Here is a 16,976-nt window from a genome sequence, read left to right on the forward strand (position 1 = left end):
TGTGTTACTAGATTTGAAAATCATGTTATAAAATTATACGTTATTTTTTAATCTATGGGTAAAATGTAATTCATATACAAACTCAGTGGATTTTTAAATTTCTTTTCGTAATGCTTAATGAGGATAAAAGAAAAGTGAGATCTTCATAAGTTATAAACCCAGAAACAGAATTTCTTCCTATATTAATTTTTACGTGTATTAAGATAGCTTCACATATCTGAATTAATAATATCTAAACAAAAGAAATCATAGAAAATACTGTCAATAAAAATGATAGAGGATTATTAACAGGCTGTAACCTATTATAAGAGAAATATCACCAGGGACATAGGGAAAGGAGAAAGGTAAATTATAAAAGAAGTTGTATAAGTGAATAATAAAAACACAAGAAATGTTAAGACTTATAAGTAATTAAAGGAAAAACTATAGAAAAATTAAGGTACTATACCTTGGTTGCTTGGGTTGATAAACCATAGAATGCTAGTGGCAAAGCAAATTGGTACTTTCCTGGGGAGCTGGAGGATAAATGCAAAATTATGAAGCCAGGAGCAGGAGGAAAAAAGGAAAAAAGTAAGTGAATGGAAGTAAATTACTTACATTGAACTTTTAGTCCGTATAAGTTGCTCTCACAGTAGGATTACCTCCCTTCCTGTTCTGTAGCTTAAGCAAAAATTTTAATAACTTAATGTACAGACTCTTCATTACCAAATTCTCTAGCCAATTTAATATTCTGACCCCAAACCCTTCCCTTTACAATATGAAACCTATATTTTTGCTGGCCTGAAATTCATGTGTATGAAAAGCCAATTTTCCTAAATGGGTTTCTTCACTGTTGATACTAAGAGTCTCGCTGTTATTGAAACTTTCTCTTCAGTGTCAGAAGTGACAGTATTGCAGACCTCATCACCTGTTGGCATCAGGTAGCAGGGAGCACTATCACAGAATAGTTTAGTTTGAAATAATAGTTTAAAATAGTCACATGCTAAAAAAGAGACAGATTGAAATACATGTAAATTCATTTAGGAGTTTCATTTCATGTTGGATAATTTTAGAACAGGCTCTAGTGAAGATTGGTGTATGGAATACAAGGATCTATAATACTGTTGTATGCTTTACCAGTTGGTTCCATAAGAGAAATTTTATAACCTCAATATTTTTCCAGAAAGCATTTTATAAAATTCAGATGTCTATTTCTGATTTAAAATTAATTTTTGCCATACTATGTTCTTTTTTATCTTATCTGCATGAAATCCAGGGCACACTCTTTAAAATATAAAGTAAGATAAGCATGCTAACCATCACCATTATTATTTATAGAAAGTATGCCAAAGAGAAATTAGAAATAAGAGGTGTGACTATGAAAAAAAGACAAATCAATAATTATTCATAGATTAAGATATGAGTATATTCTTGTAAAACTCAAGGAGTGCTATTTTAAAACTCTTAGAATAAATGAGTTCAACCTGAAATAGGATGTACGATGAAAATAAGAAAAACCATACCTAACATATCTATCAGCAATAACCAGATAAAAAGTAGAATGAGGAAAACAGAGAAGACAAACAGAAAATCCTACAAAATGCCTACAGACTCTAAAAATAAGGTTGTAGAACCTACCAGAGAAAAATTACAGAACTTTACTAAGAGTCCTAAAATGAGTTTTGAATAAAAAGAGAAACTTAGTTTTATAGCTTGAGTTGTTGGTGGATAGATCCCATAGCCTATATAATCCCTGTCACTGGGCTTACAAATATAATTCCATTTTATAAAGTTCCTAGGCACACTCCAAAATTCCATCACAGTGATAAAGGCATTTCTGAAACACCAACAGGCCTGCTGTTCTGTAATCTGTCATTGCATAAATTAATTTATGTCTCTTTGTTTCTGTATATTTTCTGAAAAGGACGAAGTAGAGGAACATGAGAATGAGTGATGTGTGTATCTGAGGAGGGAGGAGATAAATAAAGACATTGTTACATCATTGGAGGTGGGGTAAGGATGTATGCCACCTCCACCATTCCCAAGCTATTGTCAGAAAAATACCATGTTTTAGGACAGGATGGCTATATTTTATAGCAACTAAAATCAAATTAGCAATTTTTAGTATGGAAGTTGAGAAAATGATGTTAAGGTTCTCCTGTCAGAATAAATAGCCAAGAAGAAATGAAAACTTTTGACTCAGGAGAATAAAAATATTAAGGATTTAGTATTCCAGAATTTTAATATGGCATAATACATTTAAATATTTCTCTAAAGTTAATAACTTTATATAGCAATTTGAACTTTATCCACTTTCAGGTTCAATATAAAGAGCGAGCTTTTTTGATTTTGTAGCAGAAACTCAATAGTTGCTAACTGATGTTGGTCTGAAATACTTTCTAAGCCAGAATAAAAGGAAAGGAGTTAGGACATCCAACTTTGTGGAGGATATTTTATAATCCAGGTCTTTTTATCATTTCTATATTTCCTAGCAACACCTTACTTTTACCTATTTTGTAGAAAAAATATGCCAAGGCCTTGTGTGCTGTTGGATTTTTTTATTAGCAGATTTTATTTTTAGAACAGTTATATATTTACCAAAAGATTGACCAGATAGTACAGAGTGTCCTTGGGTAGCCCCTCTTTCTTTCACTAGTAGGGTACATGTTTCATGACTGATGAAACAATATTGATATATTAACTAAACTCAATAGTTTACATTAGTGTTTATATTGTACAGTTTAAAGCATTTGACAAATGCGTAATGCCATGTAACTATCATTACAATATCATACAGAATAGTAGTTTTACCACTTAAAAAACTTTTGTGCATCACTTATTTATTCACACATTCTCTCCACTCCTACTGGAAACCACAGATTTTCTACTGTCTTTATACTTTTGCCTTTCCCCTAATATCATATATTTAGAATCTAAATTATGTAACCTTTTTATACTTGCTTCTTTCACATTGAAATACGCATTTAAGTTCCCTCCATGTCTTTTCGTGGCTTGGTAACTCATTTCTTTTTATCTCTGAATAATATTTCATTGTAAGGATGTACCACCATTTTTTACCTATTTACCTAGTAAAGGACATCTTGGTTGTTTCAAAATATTGTTATCTTTGAACAAAAGCTGTTATAATCATTTATGTGCACTTTTTCCATAGACATAAGTTTTCTATTCAATTAGGTAGTACCAAGGAACACAATATACTTTGCTTTGTTAGAAATCTTGAGATTGTCTTCCAAAGTGGCTTTGTTATGGTACTCCAGAGAAGCAGAAGGAATTTCTAATTTTAGTACCCTTATACACACACGCATACACACACACGCACACACACACATACCTACACACACACACACATATATATATACATACATATATAATATATAATGACTAATATAAATGAAAGTTTGTACCCTCTGACCAACATAGCTTTATTTCATCCCCTTACCCTACCCCAATTCCTGGCAACTACCATCCTACTCTCTACTTTTAGGAATTTGAGTTTTTTAGATGACATGAATAAACAATATTATAAAACATTTGTTTTTCTGTGTCTGGTTTATTTCACTTAACATAATGCCCTTCAGGTCCATCTATATTGTTGAAAATTGCAAAATTTTCTACATTTTTAAGGCTGAATAATATTCCAGTGCATGTATATACAGCATTTTCTTCATCCATCAACGCACACTTAGGATGTTTTCTTATCTTAGCAATTATAAATAATATTGCAGAGAACATGGGATTGCAGGTACTTCTTAGAGATCCTGATTTGAATTACTTCAAATATATTACTAGAAGTAGCATTGCTGGATCATATGGTAGTTCTATTTTTAATGTTTTGAATGGCTGTACAAATTTAAATTTCTACCACAGTGTACAAGGTTTCCCTTTTCTCCCTGTCCTCACCAACACTTACCTTTAAAAAAAATAATAGCTATGCTATTGGGTGGGAGGTGACATCTCATGTTGGCTTTGATGTGCATTCACCTGATGATTAGTGTTGTTGATTTTTTTTTCGTATACCTAGGGGCCAGTTGTATGTCTGCTTTGAAGAAACGTCTATTCAGGTTGTTTGCCAATTTTTCAATTAAGTTGTTTGTTTCTGATAAGTTCTATGAATTCCTTGTACATTTTGAATATTAATCCTATATCAAATATATGTTTTACAAATGTTTTATCCCATTCAGTAGGTTGCCTTTGTATTTTATATTGTTTTCTTTGTGTGAAAATACTTTTTAGTTTGCTCTAAACCAATTTGTCTATTTTTGCTTTATTAGCCTGTGCTTTCGGAGATACATGCAAAAAATAATTGCCAAGATCAATGTCATGGAGCTTTTTCTCTCTATTTTCCTCTAGGAATTTCACAGTCAAGTCTTACGTTTATTGCACTTTATTTTTATTTTTTATTATTTTAGATTGAAAGGGTACTTGTGCATGTTGTTAAATGGATGTATTGTGTAATGGCGAAGTTTGGGCTTCTAGTGTACCCATTATGCAAACAGTGAACATTTTATCCCACAGGTAATTTTTCAGCCCTCATCTACCTCCCACCCTTCCATATTTTTGAGTTGCCAGTGTCAATTATTTCTGCCTACTTGTCCATGTGTATCCATTGTTTAGTTTCCACTTATAAGTGAGAAACAGACTTTCTGTTTCTGAGTTGTTTAACTTAGGATAATGGCCTCAAGCTAAATCCACGTGGCTGCAAAGGGCATGCTTTCATTTTTTATGGCCATATAGTATTCTGTGGTGTTTATATATCACATTTCTTTATCCAGTCAACCATTGATAAAAATTTAGGTTTATTCCATGACTGCTGTTGTAAATAGTGTTGCAATAAACACAACACACAAGTTTAGGTGTCTTTTTGATATAATAATTTCTTTTCTTTTGGTTAGATGGTCAGGAGTGGAAATGCTATGCTGAATGGTAGTTTTATTTTGCTTCTTTGAGAAACCTCCATACTGTTTTCCATAGAAATTTTACTACTTTACAATATGCCAACAGTGTATAAGCATTCCTTTTTTTCTGCATTCTTGCCAACAACTGTTATTTTTTACCTTAAAAAATAGCTATTCTGACTGGTGTAATATGGTATCTCATTGTGGTTTTAATTTACATTTCTCTGATGACTGGTGATGTTGAGCACCTTTTCATAAGTTTTTTTTGTAGCCAATTGCATGTCTTATTTTAAGAAATGTCTATTCATGTTTTTTGCTCACTTTTTAATGGGGTTTTTTTTTTTCTTGTTGATTTGTTTTGGTTTCTTGTAGACTGTGGATATTAGACCATTTTCAGAGGCATAATCTGCAAATATTTTCTTCTCTTCTGTAGTTTGTCTTTTTGCTCTGTTGATTATTTCCTTTGCTGTACAGAAGCTTTTTAGTTTATGTTCCATTTGTGTACTTTTGTTTTCGTTGCATTTGCTTTTGAGGTCTTAGTCATAAATTTTTTCCCTTAATGTCAGAAGAGTTTTTTCTATTTTTTTTTTGTTAGGATTTTTCTTGTTTGAGGTCTTACATTTAAGTCATAAATGAAACTTGAGTTCATTTTTGTATATGGTGAGAGAGAAGGGTCCAGTTTCATTATTCTGAATATGGCTAGCCAATTTTGCCAGAACTCTTTATTGCTATTCAGTAAAGCAATATTTCATATCCTTTCTTCACTGTTTATTTTTGTCAACTTTGTCAAAGTTCAGTTTTTTATAGATATGTGGATTTATTTCTTGGTTCTCTATTTGGTTCCATTGTATGTCTCCATTTTTTTACCGTTACCATACAGTCTTTGTTACTATAGTTTTTTTAGTATATTTTGAAGTCAGATAATGTGGGGCCTCTTACTTTTTTCTTTTTATGAAAAATTTATTTGGCTCTTCAGGCTCTTTTTTTGTTATATATGTATTCTAGGATTTTTTTCTAATTCTGTGAAAAATTATGTTTGTAATGATAGGAATTATGTTTAGTCTGTAGATTGCTCTTGGCAGTATGGTCGTTTTAACTAGTGATACTTCCAGTCCATGAGCATAAGATATTTTTCTGTTTCTGGCATCTATGATTTATTTTATCAGTGTTTTGTATTTCTCCTTATAGTGATCTTTAACCTCCTTGGTTAAACATATTCCTAGTATTTTATTTGTGTAAATGGCTAGTGTAAATGGGATGGAATTTTTTATTTGTTTCTTAGCTTTAATGCTATTGGTGTATCGAAATGCTACTGACTTTATTCACATTGATTCGGTATCCTGAAACTTTACCAAAATTTTTTATCAAATATAGGAATTTTATGTAAAGTCTAGGTTTTCTAGATATGTCATCAGCAAGCAGAGATAACATGACTACTTCTTTTTAAATTTGGATCCCTTTCCTCTGGCTAGAACTGCCAGTGCTATGTTGAATAGGAGTGGTGAGAGTGGAGATCCTTGTCTGTTTTCAGTTTTTTTTTTTTTTTTTTTTTTTTTTTGGCAAAACTATTTCCTTTTATTCTGTGGAACATCACTAACATAAATAGACATATGCATGATTTATGTTAATTTATACACGATGAGAATTAAGGCTGAAAATGACATCCGGGGAAACTCCTACTATTAGTTTCAGATCTTCTGGGCAGGGGCAGACTCTTGGCTCCCCTTATACTTCCTAACTCCCAGTGGGCCTGAATAGACACTGGCCAGACTTTCAAAGTAGCTTCTTGAAGATGGATGATGATCTGTTTAGAATAATCCATTCACCTGTTCTGTTTCAGGGTCCAAATCAGTATCATAAAAACAGGGCTGGGTGGGGAGTCCATTGTGCTCATCGTTCCTACTAAAGGTTACGGAAAACCAGCCCCGATGCTGGCATGGATGTCGCGATGGGCAGAACAAATCCTGTAGGGACACCTTTTTGCTCTGGGTTGTGAGACAAGGACAAGTGTGTTTTGGCCATGCAGATGGGGAGATTCCCAAAGCCCTGCTTTGTGTAGACTTCAGCTTTGTGTTGAGCTTTGAGGAGTAATTCAATGTTGTCTGCTCCATAGATCTTCTGTGCAATGATCCTGATTTTATCCTCAACTGGGAGCTTGAGGTCATAAAAGAGTTGGAAGCTGCTGGGTGCTTGTCCTGCTCTCTGGACAGCCTGAGCCAGGGCTAAGGTAGCCTTGCCCCCTTCTGCCCAGTGAGTGCATTTCACGGCATCAAAAGCCCTATGTTCTCTGGAAAGGCAGCTGATGAGGTCCAGCTCAGTCTCTGTATTCATCTTGAATGCATTCACGGCCACTACTACTGGAATTGCAAACATTCTGGCATTTTCAATTTGTTTCTTCAAGTTACTGAAGCCTTTTTCAACCAGCCCCAGGTTCTCCTCTATGTAAGCCTTGGGAAGAGGCATTCCAGCAGTGACCATAGGGGCCCCTGTGCATCTTTAGAGTGCTGACAGTGGCAACAAGCACCACCACGTGAGGGCAGAGGCTGGAATACCGGGATTTGATGTTAAAAAACTTTTCTATTCCAATGTCTGCTCTAAATCCCGCTTCCGTCACTACAAACCCTTCTGGGCCAACAAGCTAGAGTGTGATCCGGTCTGCAATGATAGAGGAATTGCCATGTGTGATGTTGGCAAACGGGCCGGCATGGACAAACACTGGAGTGCCCTCCAATGTCTGCATGAGATTGGGCTTGATTGTGTCCTTCATAAGCACTATCAATGCACCACTCACCCCAGACCTTCAGCGCTGACGGGCTCTCCTTTTTTACTGGATGCCACCACCATTTTGCCCAGTCTCTCTCTCCTGTCTTCTAGAGAAGTGGTGAGAGCCAGGACAGCCATAATTTCACTGGCCACAGAGATGTCAAACTGGGCCGTCCGTGTGTGACTTTTCTTCGTTGGAGCCTGTCCGATCATGATCTTCCTCAGGAATCTATCATTGGTATCCAACACTCTTTGCCAAGCTATGGTTTCTGGATCAATGTCCAATCTTGCAAATCTGTTTATCTCTTCATCTGTCAGTGTGGTAGAGTCAGTCTTGTTAATGCCTAGTCTGTTTAACCTTTGTATGTGGATATCAGAGAACTTTCTCACTCCATTTACTGATGGCACCAAATGATTAAAGATAGCCTTGTCTGTCTGGGTCAGTTCATGAAATATCTGAGCATCAATGGCCGCAGCAACAAGGTTATTAGATACAGTGATGGCATGGATGTCACCTGTGAGGTGGAGATTAAACTCTTCCATAGGAATGACCTGGGAGTAGCTGCCTTCTGCAGCACCACCTTTTATTCCAAAGGTGGGGCCCTGAGAAGGCTGTCGCACACACATATTCTGGTAGAGATGGGCAAGAAGGGCTTGCACCAGTCTGATTGTAGTCGTGCTTTTCCCTTCTCCCAGGGGTGTTGGAGTTATTCCAGTCACCACCTGATATTTCCCATCAGGCTGGTGCTTCAGGCGTTCTAGTGCTGACAGCAGAACTTTGGCCTTTGTTTCACCATATAATTCTACCTCTTCAGACAGCAGACCAATTTCTCAAGCCAGCTTACCAATGGGCTTCGGTTTACAAGATCATGATACATCAATATCACTTGGAACCGGTGTCTTGAGGTTAAGGTTGTTATACTGAATCATCCACTTTCCTGGCTTAAATTTCTCCAGGAAACGCTTGGCACTCTCTACTGTGCTCTGCATGAGCATTGCAACCATCATGAGCCCTAAGCCACCAGGAACGGGTCTCATCATATGCCACATCACCCACAACTTTTCTCCCATTTGTTTTTTTTTATCATCTGGGACATAATTGATTCCACAGTTGATGACTATTGCCAGGTTTGATCCATTCCCCTTTAACCATTTCAGGCCAACCAGTTGCAACCACCAGGATGTCGCCTTTATTTACCTCCTCATCCAGATTGGCAGTCTTGGAGTGGCAGGTGGTCACTGTGGCATTGTTCCACAGAAGCAAGTCATGCATCGGGGCCCTGACTATTTTACTGCGCCCAACCACCACAGCATGCCTTCTGGCAATCTGCACCCCTGTCTCTTTGATGAGTTCCAAGCATCCTTTAGGCATACAAGGAATGAAACAGTCATTTAGGTCACCTCTAGCAAGTTTCCCAGCACTGATGCTAGTCAATCCATCCACATCCTTTTCAGGTGCAATAGTATTGATCACTCCTTCAGTGTATTGTCTTAATCTAGAGGTAGCTGCACTACGAACCCATGTATAGTAGAGTCTTCATTCAAAGATATAATGTACTTGATCACCTCAGATTCTGTGGTTGTTCTTGGTAACTTAATGTCAGTGGCTTTCATCCCAATCGCTTCAGCAGCCTTTAGCTTCACATTATATAAAGATTGGAATCATCTCTGTTGGCAACCTGTAATATTGCCAGGCCTGGCGTGAAACCAGGTACTTCTCCTTCAACTGAGTGACTTGATTCTTCAGTCTCGCCCTTATTTGTGCGGAGATCTCTTTCCTGTTCAGGATTTCTGCTGGTGCCATGGCCTTTATTAGTCCGCTGCCCATGATTGACACCACCAATATCCTGTTCAGTTCTTAGGAGGAATGCTTTAACCTTATCCTCATTCAGTATGATGTTGGCTATGGGTTTATCATAGATGGCTTTTATTAATTTGAGGTATGTATTTTCAATGCCTAGTTGGTTGTGAAGAAATGTTGGATTTTATCAAGTCGTTTTTCTTCATCAGTTGAGATGATCATATAGTGTTTGTTTTTTATTCTGTTTATGTGGTTAATTACATTAATGATTTGCATATGTTGAACCATCCTTGAATCTCTGGGATCAAACCCACATGGCTTGATGTACTCTTTGTTTAAATTTGCTAATATTTTATTGTGGATTTATGCATCAATATGCACCAGGTATATTAGCTTGTAAGGTTTTTTTATTCTTTCCTTGCATAATATTTGTATCAGTTGATACTGCTTTCATAGAATGAGTTAGAGAGGAATTGTTCTTCCTTGATTTTTTTGGCATAATTTAAGTAAGATTGGAACAAGTTCTTTGTATGTCTGGTAAAATCCAGCTGTGAATCAATCTGGTCCTGGGCCATTTTTGTTGGATATTTTATATTACAGATTCAAATTCATTACTTGTTATTGGTCTGTTTAGGATTTCCATTTCTTTCTGGTTCAATCTTGGGAGGTTGTATGTTTCCAGGAAGTATCCATGTTTTCTAAGTTTTCTAGTTTGTGTTCATAGTAGTCTCTGATGATCTTTTCTGTTTCTGTGATATTGGTTGTAATGTCAACACTATCATTTCTGATTGTGTTTATTTGAGTCAGCTGTCTTCTCAATCTAGCTGGTGGTCTATCAATTTTGTCTATCCTTTCAAAAAACAAACTTTTCATTTTAGTGATTGTATAATTATTTTAATCTTAATTTCATTTAGTGCTGCTTTGGTGTTTGTTATTTCTTTTATTCTGCTAGCTTTAGGTTTAGTTTTTTTTTTTTTTTTTTTCTTGTTTTTCTAATTCCTTGAAGTGGAGCATTAGGTTGTTAGTTTGGGATTTTTCTCTCTTTTTGATGAAGGCATTTAATGCCATGATTTTCCTCTTAATACTGCTATTATTGCATCCCAGGAGTTTTGGTATGTTGTGTCTCTATTTTTATTTGTTTCAAAAATATTATTTTATTTCTGCCTTAATTTCATTGTTTACCCAAAAGTCATGCAGGAGCAAGTTGTTTAGTTCCCATGTATTTGTGTTGTTTTAAGAGTTCCTCTTCATATCAATTTCTACATTTATCCCACTGTGATCCAATTAGATACTTGATATAATTATTATTTTTTCAAGTGTATTGAGCCTTGCTAAATGGCCAAGCATGTGGTTAATTTGGGAGAATGTTGTATATGCAGATAAGAAAATGTATATTCTGTCATTTACATAACATTGTCAAATGTTGCATAAATATCTATGCAGTTCATTTGGTCTGGGTCCAATTTAAGTCCAGAGTTTATTGATTTCCTGCCTTTGTGATCTGTCTAGTATTGTCAGTGAGTTATTTAAGTTTCCCACTATTTTTGTATTGCTTTCTATTTTCTTAGTTCTATTCATATTTGTTTTAGGAATTTGGTCTTCCAGTGTTGGGTGCATATATATTTAGGATAGTTATATTTCTCATTATATAATGCCTTTCTTTGTTTTTTGTTTACTTTTGTTTGTTTAAAGAATAGCTCAGTTTTCTGTTCCATTTGTGTGATACATCTTCTTCCCCCTTTTGCTTTTTGTCTGTAACCATTAGGTGGGTGTCTTAGGCAGCAGTTAGTTAGGTCTTACTTTTTCATCCAATATGCCAGCCTATATCTTTTAAATGGAGTATTTAGGTCATTTACATTCAATGTTAGTACTGATATATGAGGTTCTGTTTCTGTCACACTGATGTTAGCTATGTGCTTTGTAGTCTCAATCATGTAATTGCCAGATAAGATCTGTGAGTTTTGCTCATGTGCACATGTGACATGTGCTTTTATGATGTCAGTGTCATTTTTTTGTATCCATATTTAGTACTCCTATGAGCATTTCTTGTAGGGCTGCTTCAATGATGAATTCCCTTAGCCTTTGCTTATCTGGGAAGTACTTTACTTCTTTTTCATTTATAAAGCTTAATTGGCAGGATATAAAATTCTTCACTGGCATTTTTTTTTCTTCACAGAGGCTAAAAACAGGCTCTCAATCTCTACTGGCTTGTTAGGTTTCTGCTGAGAAGTCCACTGTTAGACTAGTGGGATTTCCATCATAGGTAATTTGATGATTCTCTGTAGCTGCTTTTTTTTTTTCTTTTTTTATTATTTTACTTTAAATTCTAGGGTACATGTGCACAGTGTGCAGGTTTGTTACATATGTACACATGTGCCATGTTGGGGTGCTGCACCCATTAACTCGTCATTTACATTAGGTGTATCTCCTAATGCTATCCCTCCCCCCTCCCCCCACCCCACAACAGGCCCCGGTGTGTGATGTTCCCCTTCCTGTGTCCAAGTGTTCTCATTGTTCAATTCCCACCTATGAGTGGGAACATGCAGTGTTTGGTTTTCTGTCTTTGCGATAGTTTGCTGAGAATAATGGTTTCCAGCTTCATCCATGTCCCTACAAAGGACATGAACTCATCCTTTTTTATGGCTGCATAGGATTCCATGGTGTGTATGTGCCATATGTTCTTAATCCAGTCTATCAAAAGGATCTAGAACTAGAAATACCATTTGACCCAGCCATCCCATTACTGGGTATATACCCAAAGGATTATAAATCGTGCTGCTATAAAGACACATGCACATGTATGTTTATTGCGGCACTATTCACAATAGCAAAGACTTGGAACCAACCCAAATGCCCATCAATGTAGCTGCTTTTAAGATTTGTTTTTTCACATTGAACTTGGATAATCAAATAATTATATGCCTTGATGATATTAATCTTCTGTAATATCTCACAGGTGTTCTCAGAATTTCTGGTATCTGGATATCTACAACTCTAACAAGATCAGGAAATGTTTCCTGAATTATTCTGTGAAATATATTTTCCAAATTTCTTACTTTTTCTTCTTCTCCCTCAGGAATGGCCATACATTGCGGATCTGGTTGCTTTACACAATCTTATATTTCTTGAAGATGTCGTTCATTTTTTATTTATTTATTTATTTATTTTTGCAGTTGCAAGATTTAATAGACTGAAACGGAGCTCCCATAAAATGGGAGGTGACCCAAAGGGGGTTGCCGTTGCCAGCTCAAATATCTGGGTTTTATATCCCGATCATTGTCCCTCCCTCTGTACTCTCAGGTGACAGATGATTGGCTATTTCTTTACCTCCTGTTTTAGCCTAATTAGCATTTTAGTGAGCTCTCTTTACTACCTGACTGGTTCGGTGTGAGCTAAGTTTCAAGCCCCGTGTTTAAAGGTGGATGTGGTCACCTTCCCAGCTAGGCTTAGGAATTCTTATTTGGCCTAGGAAATCCAGCTAGTCCTGTCTCTCAGTCACCCCCTCTCAACAGGAAAACCCAAGGGCTGTTGGGGAGGTTGGCTGATGATTGCTCTAACTGCTTCCTGCTGAATTGGGGTATAGTAGGGGTCGTGCCGTTGAGATTTTCTTTGGTGGGGTGCCTTTGATGTTATCAACATCTGAGCATGGGCTAGCAGGCCGGTCCAGGAATCCACGGTAGATCTTAGTCATGGACTGCATCTGGGGCTCCATTTGAAGAATGATTTGTAGTTTTACAGCTTCGATTCTGGAAGAGACAAACTTAACAAGGAGGTTAAAGATACAGGGATTGAAATGTATGGCCTGCAGTGCAGGGGATCATTTCTTTGGCACACTTCACAGGCCCCGACTATCTGCTTGATAATTTTGAAAAGGCCTGGTCCAGTAAATAATAATTTGGCCATCTGATGGGTGCTATCAATGCCTAAGTGAAAGGTTTGGTGAAGGGTTTTAAGTAATTTCCGTGGGTTAGCTGCAGACAAAAGTATTTTCCCTTCTTCGGTGGCTAGCCATCCTGAGGGGAGGAAACTATGTCCTTGTGAGGTTCCCCATTCTCTTTCTCTTTCTGAGTACTGGGGCTTGGTTTCCCGGAGAGGATTACCCCATACTAGGGGTCCTTCTATAAGCATTTCTTATGGAGGGTCCTGCCTTGTGGCTCTTTTGGCTTCAATATCCGCTTGGCAGTTCCCTTCTATTTCCCTTTCCTTTCCTTTCTGATGACCCCAGCAGTGTAAGATTGCCACCTCTTTAGATTTCTGTGAAGCCAATAGTAGTCTCCTAATGGCTTCCTGATATTTGATAGGTGTTCCTTCAGAAGTTAGGAATTCCCTTTCTCTCCATATTGCTGCATGGGCATGGAGGACTAGATAAGCATAGTTAGAGTCTGTATATATATTTACCCTTTTTCCTTCTCCTAATTCTAGTGCCCGAGTGAGGGCTATTATTTCTGCCAGCTGAGCACTAGTTCCAGGAGTGAGGGGATTACTTTCAAGTGTTCCATTATCACTGACCACTGCATAATACGCTTTTTAAAGTCCTTTTCCTACAAAGAAACTTCCATCAGTATACAAGTTGAGGTCGGAATCAGTCAAGGGAACCTCTAGAAGGTCCCCTCGAGTGGCGTAGGTTTGAGCAATTACTTGTTGACAGTTATGTTCTATTTTTTCTTCATTTTCTGGAAGAAATGTGGCTGGATTAAGAGTTGCACAGGTGTGCATTTGCAGCACTGGTCCTTCAAGTAATAGAGCCTGATATTTACGCAAACAGTAGTCTGACAGCCACAAGTCTCCTTTAGCAATGAGTATGCTATTCACATCACAAGATGTCCACACAGTAAGATCTCTTCCCTGTATCATTTTAACTGCTTCAGATACTAAGACTTCTACTGCTGCCACTACCCATAAATAATGAGGCCAACCCTTTGCCACTACGTCAATTTCCTTACTCAGGTATGCCACAGGTTACAAGCTGGTCCCTCGGGCCTGTGTAAGGACTCCTAGAGCTATTCCTGTTTTTTCTGTGACATATAAAGAAAAGTCTTGCCCTGTTGGCATGCTTAACACTGGGGCTTGGGTTAGGGCCTTCTTTAGGGCCTGGAAAGCCACTTCTGCTTCAGCTTGTCCATCTTACTAAATGGGTATTGGCTTTCTGAATTTTCTTAATTAGTGTGTATAATGGCCTGGCTATTTCGCTGTACCTGGGAATCCATGTTCGGCAGAAGCCTGTTATGCCAGGGAACCCTCTTAGTTGCTTTAGGGTTTTGGGATGAGGATAAGCCAGTGTAGGCTGGATGCATTTCTCACTGAGGGCCCTGGTGCCTTTGCATAATTTTAGCCCTAAGAATTTAACCTGCTGTTAGCAGAGCTGAGCCTTTGGTTTGGAAACCTTGTAGCCACAGGTGGCAAGGAAATTTAAGAGCACTTGGGTGGGGCTGGGTGCAGTGGCTCATGCCTGCAATCCCAGCACCCTGAGAGGCTGAGGCAGGCAGATCACAAGGTCAGGAGATTGAGACCATCCTGGCCAACATGGCGAAACCCTGTCTCTACCAAAAATACAAAAAAATTAGCCGGGTATGGTGGCGGGAGCCTGCAGTCCCAGCCACTTGGGAGGCTGAGGCAGGAGAATGGCGTGAACCCAGTAGGCAGAGCCTGCAGTCAGCCAAGATCGCACCACTGCACTCCAGCCTGGGTGAGAGAGCGAGACTCTGTCTCAAAAATAAATAAATAAATAAAAAATTAAAAAAAAGAGCACTTGGGCAGCTTGATGACACAGTTTCTGAATGGGCGGCTAAAAGTAAATCATCCACATACCAAAAGACAAGAGTGTCCAGGTATGGGAACTGGCTCAAGTCTTGTGCTAATGCCTGGCCAAATAGATGGGGGCTATCTCTGAACCCTTGGGGTAAAACAGTCCAGGTGAGTTGAGACATTGGGTTTGAAGGATCTTCAAAGGCAAACAAGAATTGAGAGTCAGGATGTACAGGGATGCAGAAAAAGGCATCCTTAAGGTCCAGGACTGTAAGCCACTCTGCTTCCTCTGGCATTTGGGAAAGCAGAGTATAAGGGTTAGGTACAGCTGGATATAGAGGGACGAGATCTTGCACTAACCTCCACTGTCCATTGGGTTTCTATACTCCTAAAATTGGAGTCTTGCAGGTACTACTGCATGGTTTTACTAGGCCTTGGGCTTTTAGGTCTTTAACAATCTTTTGGAATACTTGTTGGGCCTCGGGTCTAAGGGGGTACTGCCTTTGGTAGGGAAAGGAGGTGGAATCCTTTAGTTTAACTTGAACAGGACGGGCATTCTTTGCTCGTCCATAATGTCCTTCTGTTGCCCAGGCTTCATGATTAATTCCTTCCTCAAGCAGGGGACAACAAATGGGTGTTCCTTCTCCTATGTTCAGGTATATAATGGCCCCTGCTTTTGTTAGAATGTCTCTCCCTAACAAGGGAGTGGGGCTTTCAGGCATAATTAGAAAAGCATGTGAAAAGAGTAAAGTTCCCCAGTCACAACTTAGTGGCTGGGAGAAGTATCTAGTGACTGGCTGTCCTAGGACCCCTCAGATATTGACAGATCTGGAGGACAGTTGTCCGGGACAGGAGAGTAAGACTGAGAAGGTTGTGCCAATGTCCAGGAGACAGTTAACCTACTGGCCCTCAATGGTCAAGCATACCCGGGGCTCTGTAAGGGTGATGGCATTGGCTGGCACTTGCCCCGGGCACCCTCAGTCCTGCTGCTGGATCATCTGGTTAGTGGCTTCTGACTCAGATGACCTTCGTCCCCTGGGGCAGTGGGCCTTCCAGTGATTCCCTTGACATAAGGGGCATGGATGAGGGGGCGGCTTATTTCTACTCAGACAATCTTTTTAAAGTGTCCTTGTAGACTGCACTGGAAGCAAGCCCTATTAGGCACTCAATTTGCCCAGCCTTTCCGTGTTCCAGAGCCTCCAAATTCCACTTGCCTGAGTGCCATGACTAAAGTGGTGGCCTTTTTCTTATCTCATTGGTCCTGTTCTTCCTGTTCCTCCTGACCTCTATTATAAAAAACTGAGGTTGCCAAGTCCAGTAGGGTTTCTAAATTTTGCTCCAGGCCTAAGGTAGACTTTTGAAGGTTTCTTCTAATGTCTGCAGCTGTCTGAGTGATAAACTTATCCTTTAAGATTAGTTGGCCTTCAATAGAGTCAGGTGACAGAGAGGTATGCTTCCTCAATGCCTCCCTTTGTCTCTCCAGAAAGGAAGTAGGATTTTCTTCCTTTCCTATGTTATAGTGGACATCATTGAATAATTTATAGGCTTCTTTCTAGTTTTCCTTAGTCCTTCTAGCATGCAAGTTAGCAAATGTCTGTGGCACCAATCTCCATGTTCTGATTCTGCATCCCATTGAGGGTCTACACTGGGAACTGCCTGGTGGCAGAATTGTTCTGTGGGGAACTGTTCTCTTTCCTCTGTTGTCATCCTATCATTGACCTGACTGAGATACCAGAGATTGACAAACTCTCAGGCTGCAGTTATGGTGGCAC

The 16,976-nt window shown here is 38.4% G+C and overlaps 1 protein-coding gene and 1 pseudogene across 6 annotated transcripts in view; one reads left to right on the forward strand and one right to left on the reverse strand.

Moving 5' to 3' along the window:
• Positions 1 to 16,976, forward strand: part of FAAH2 (fatty acid amide hydrolase 2) — a 283,151-nt gene that overhangs the window by 171,902 nt on the left and 94,273 nt on the right. The window lies entirely within an intron of this gene.
• On the reverse strand, positions 6,513 to 9,499 carry LOC100446691 (C-1-tetrahydrofolate synthase, cytoplasmic-like; annotated as a pseudogene).

This window comes from Pongo abelii, chromosome X (genome assembly GCF_028885655.2).
Source record: "Pongo abelii isolate AG06213 chromosome X, NHGRI_mPonAbe1-v2.0_pri, whole genome shotgun sequence".
NCBI classification, from domain to species: domain Eukaryota; kingdom Metazoa; phylum Chordata; class Mammalia; order Primates; family Hominidae; genus Pongo; species Pongo abelii.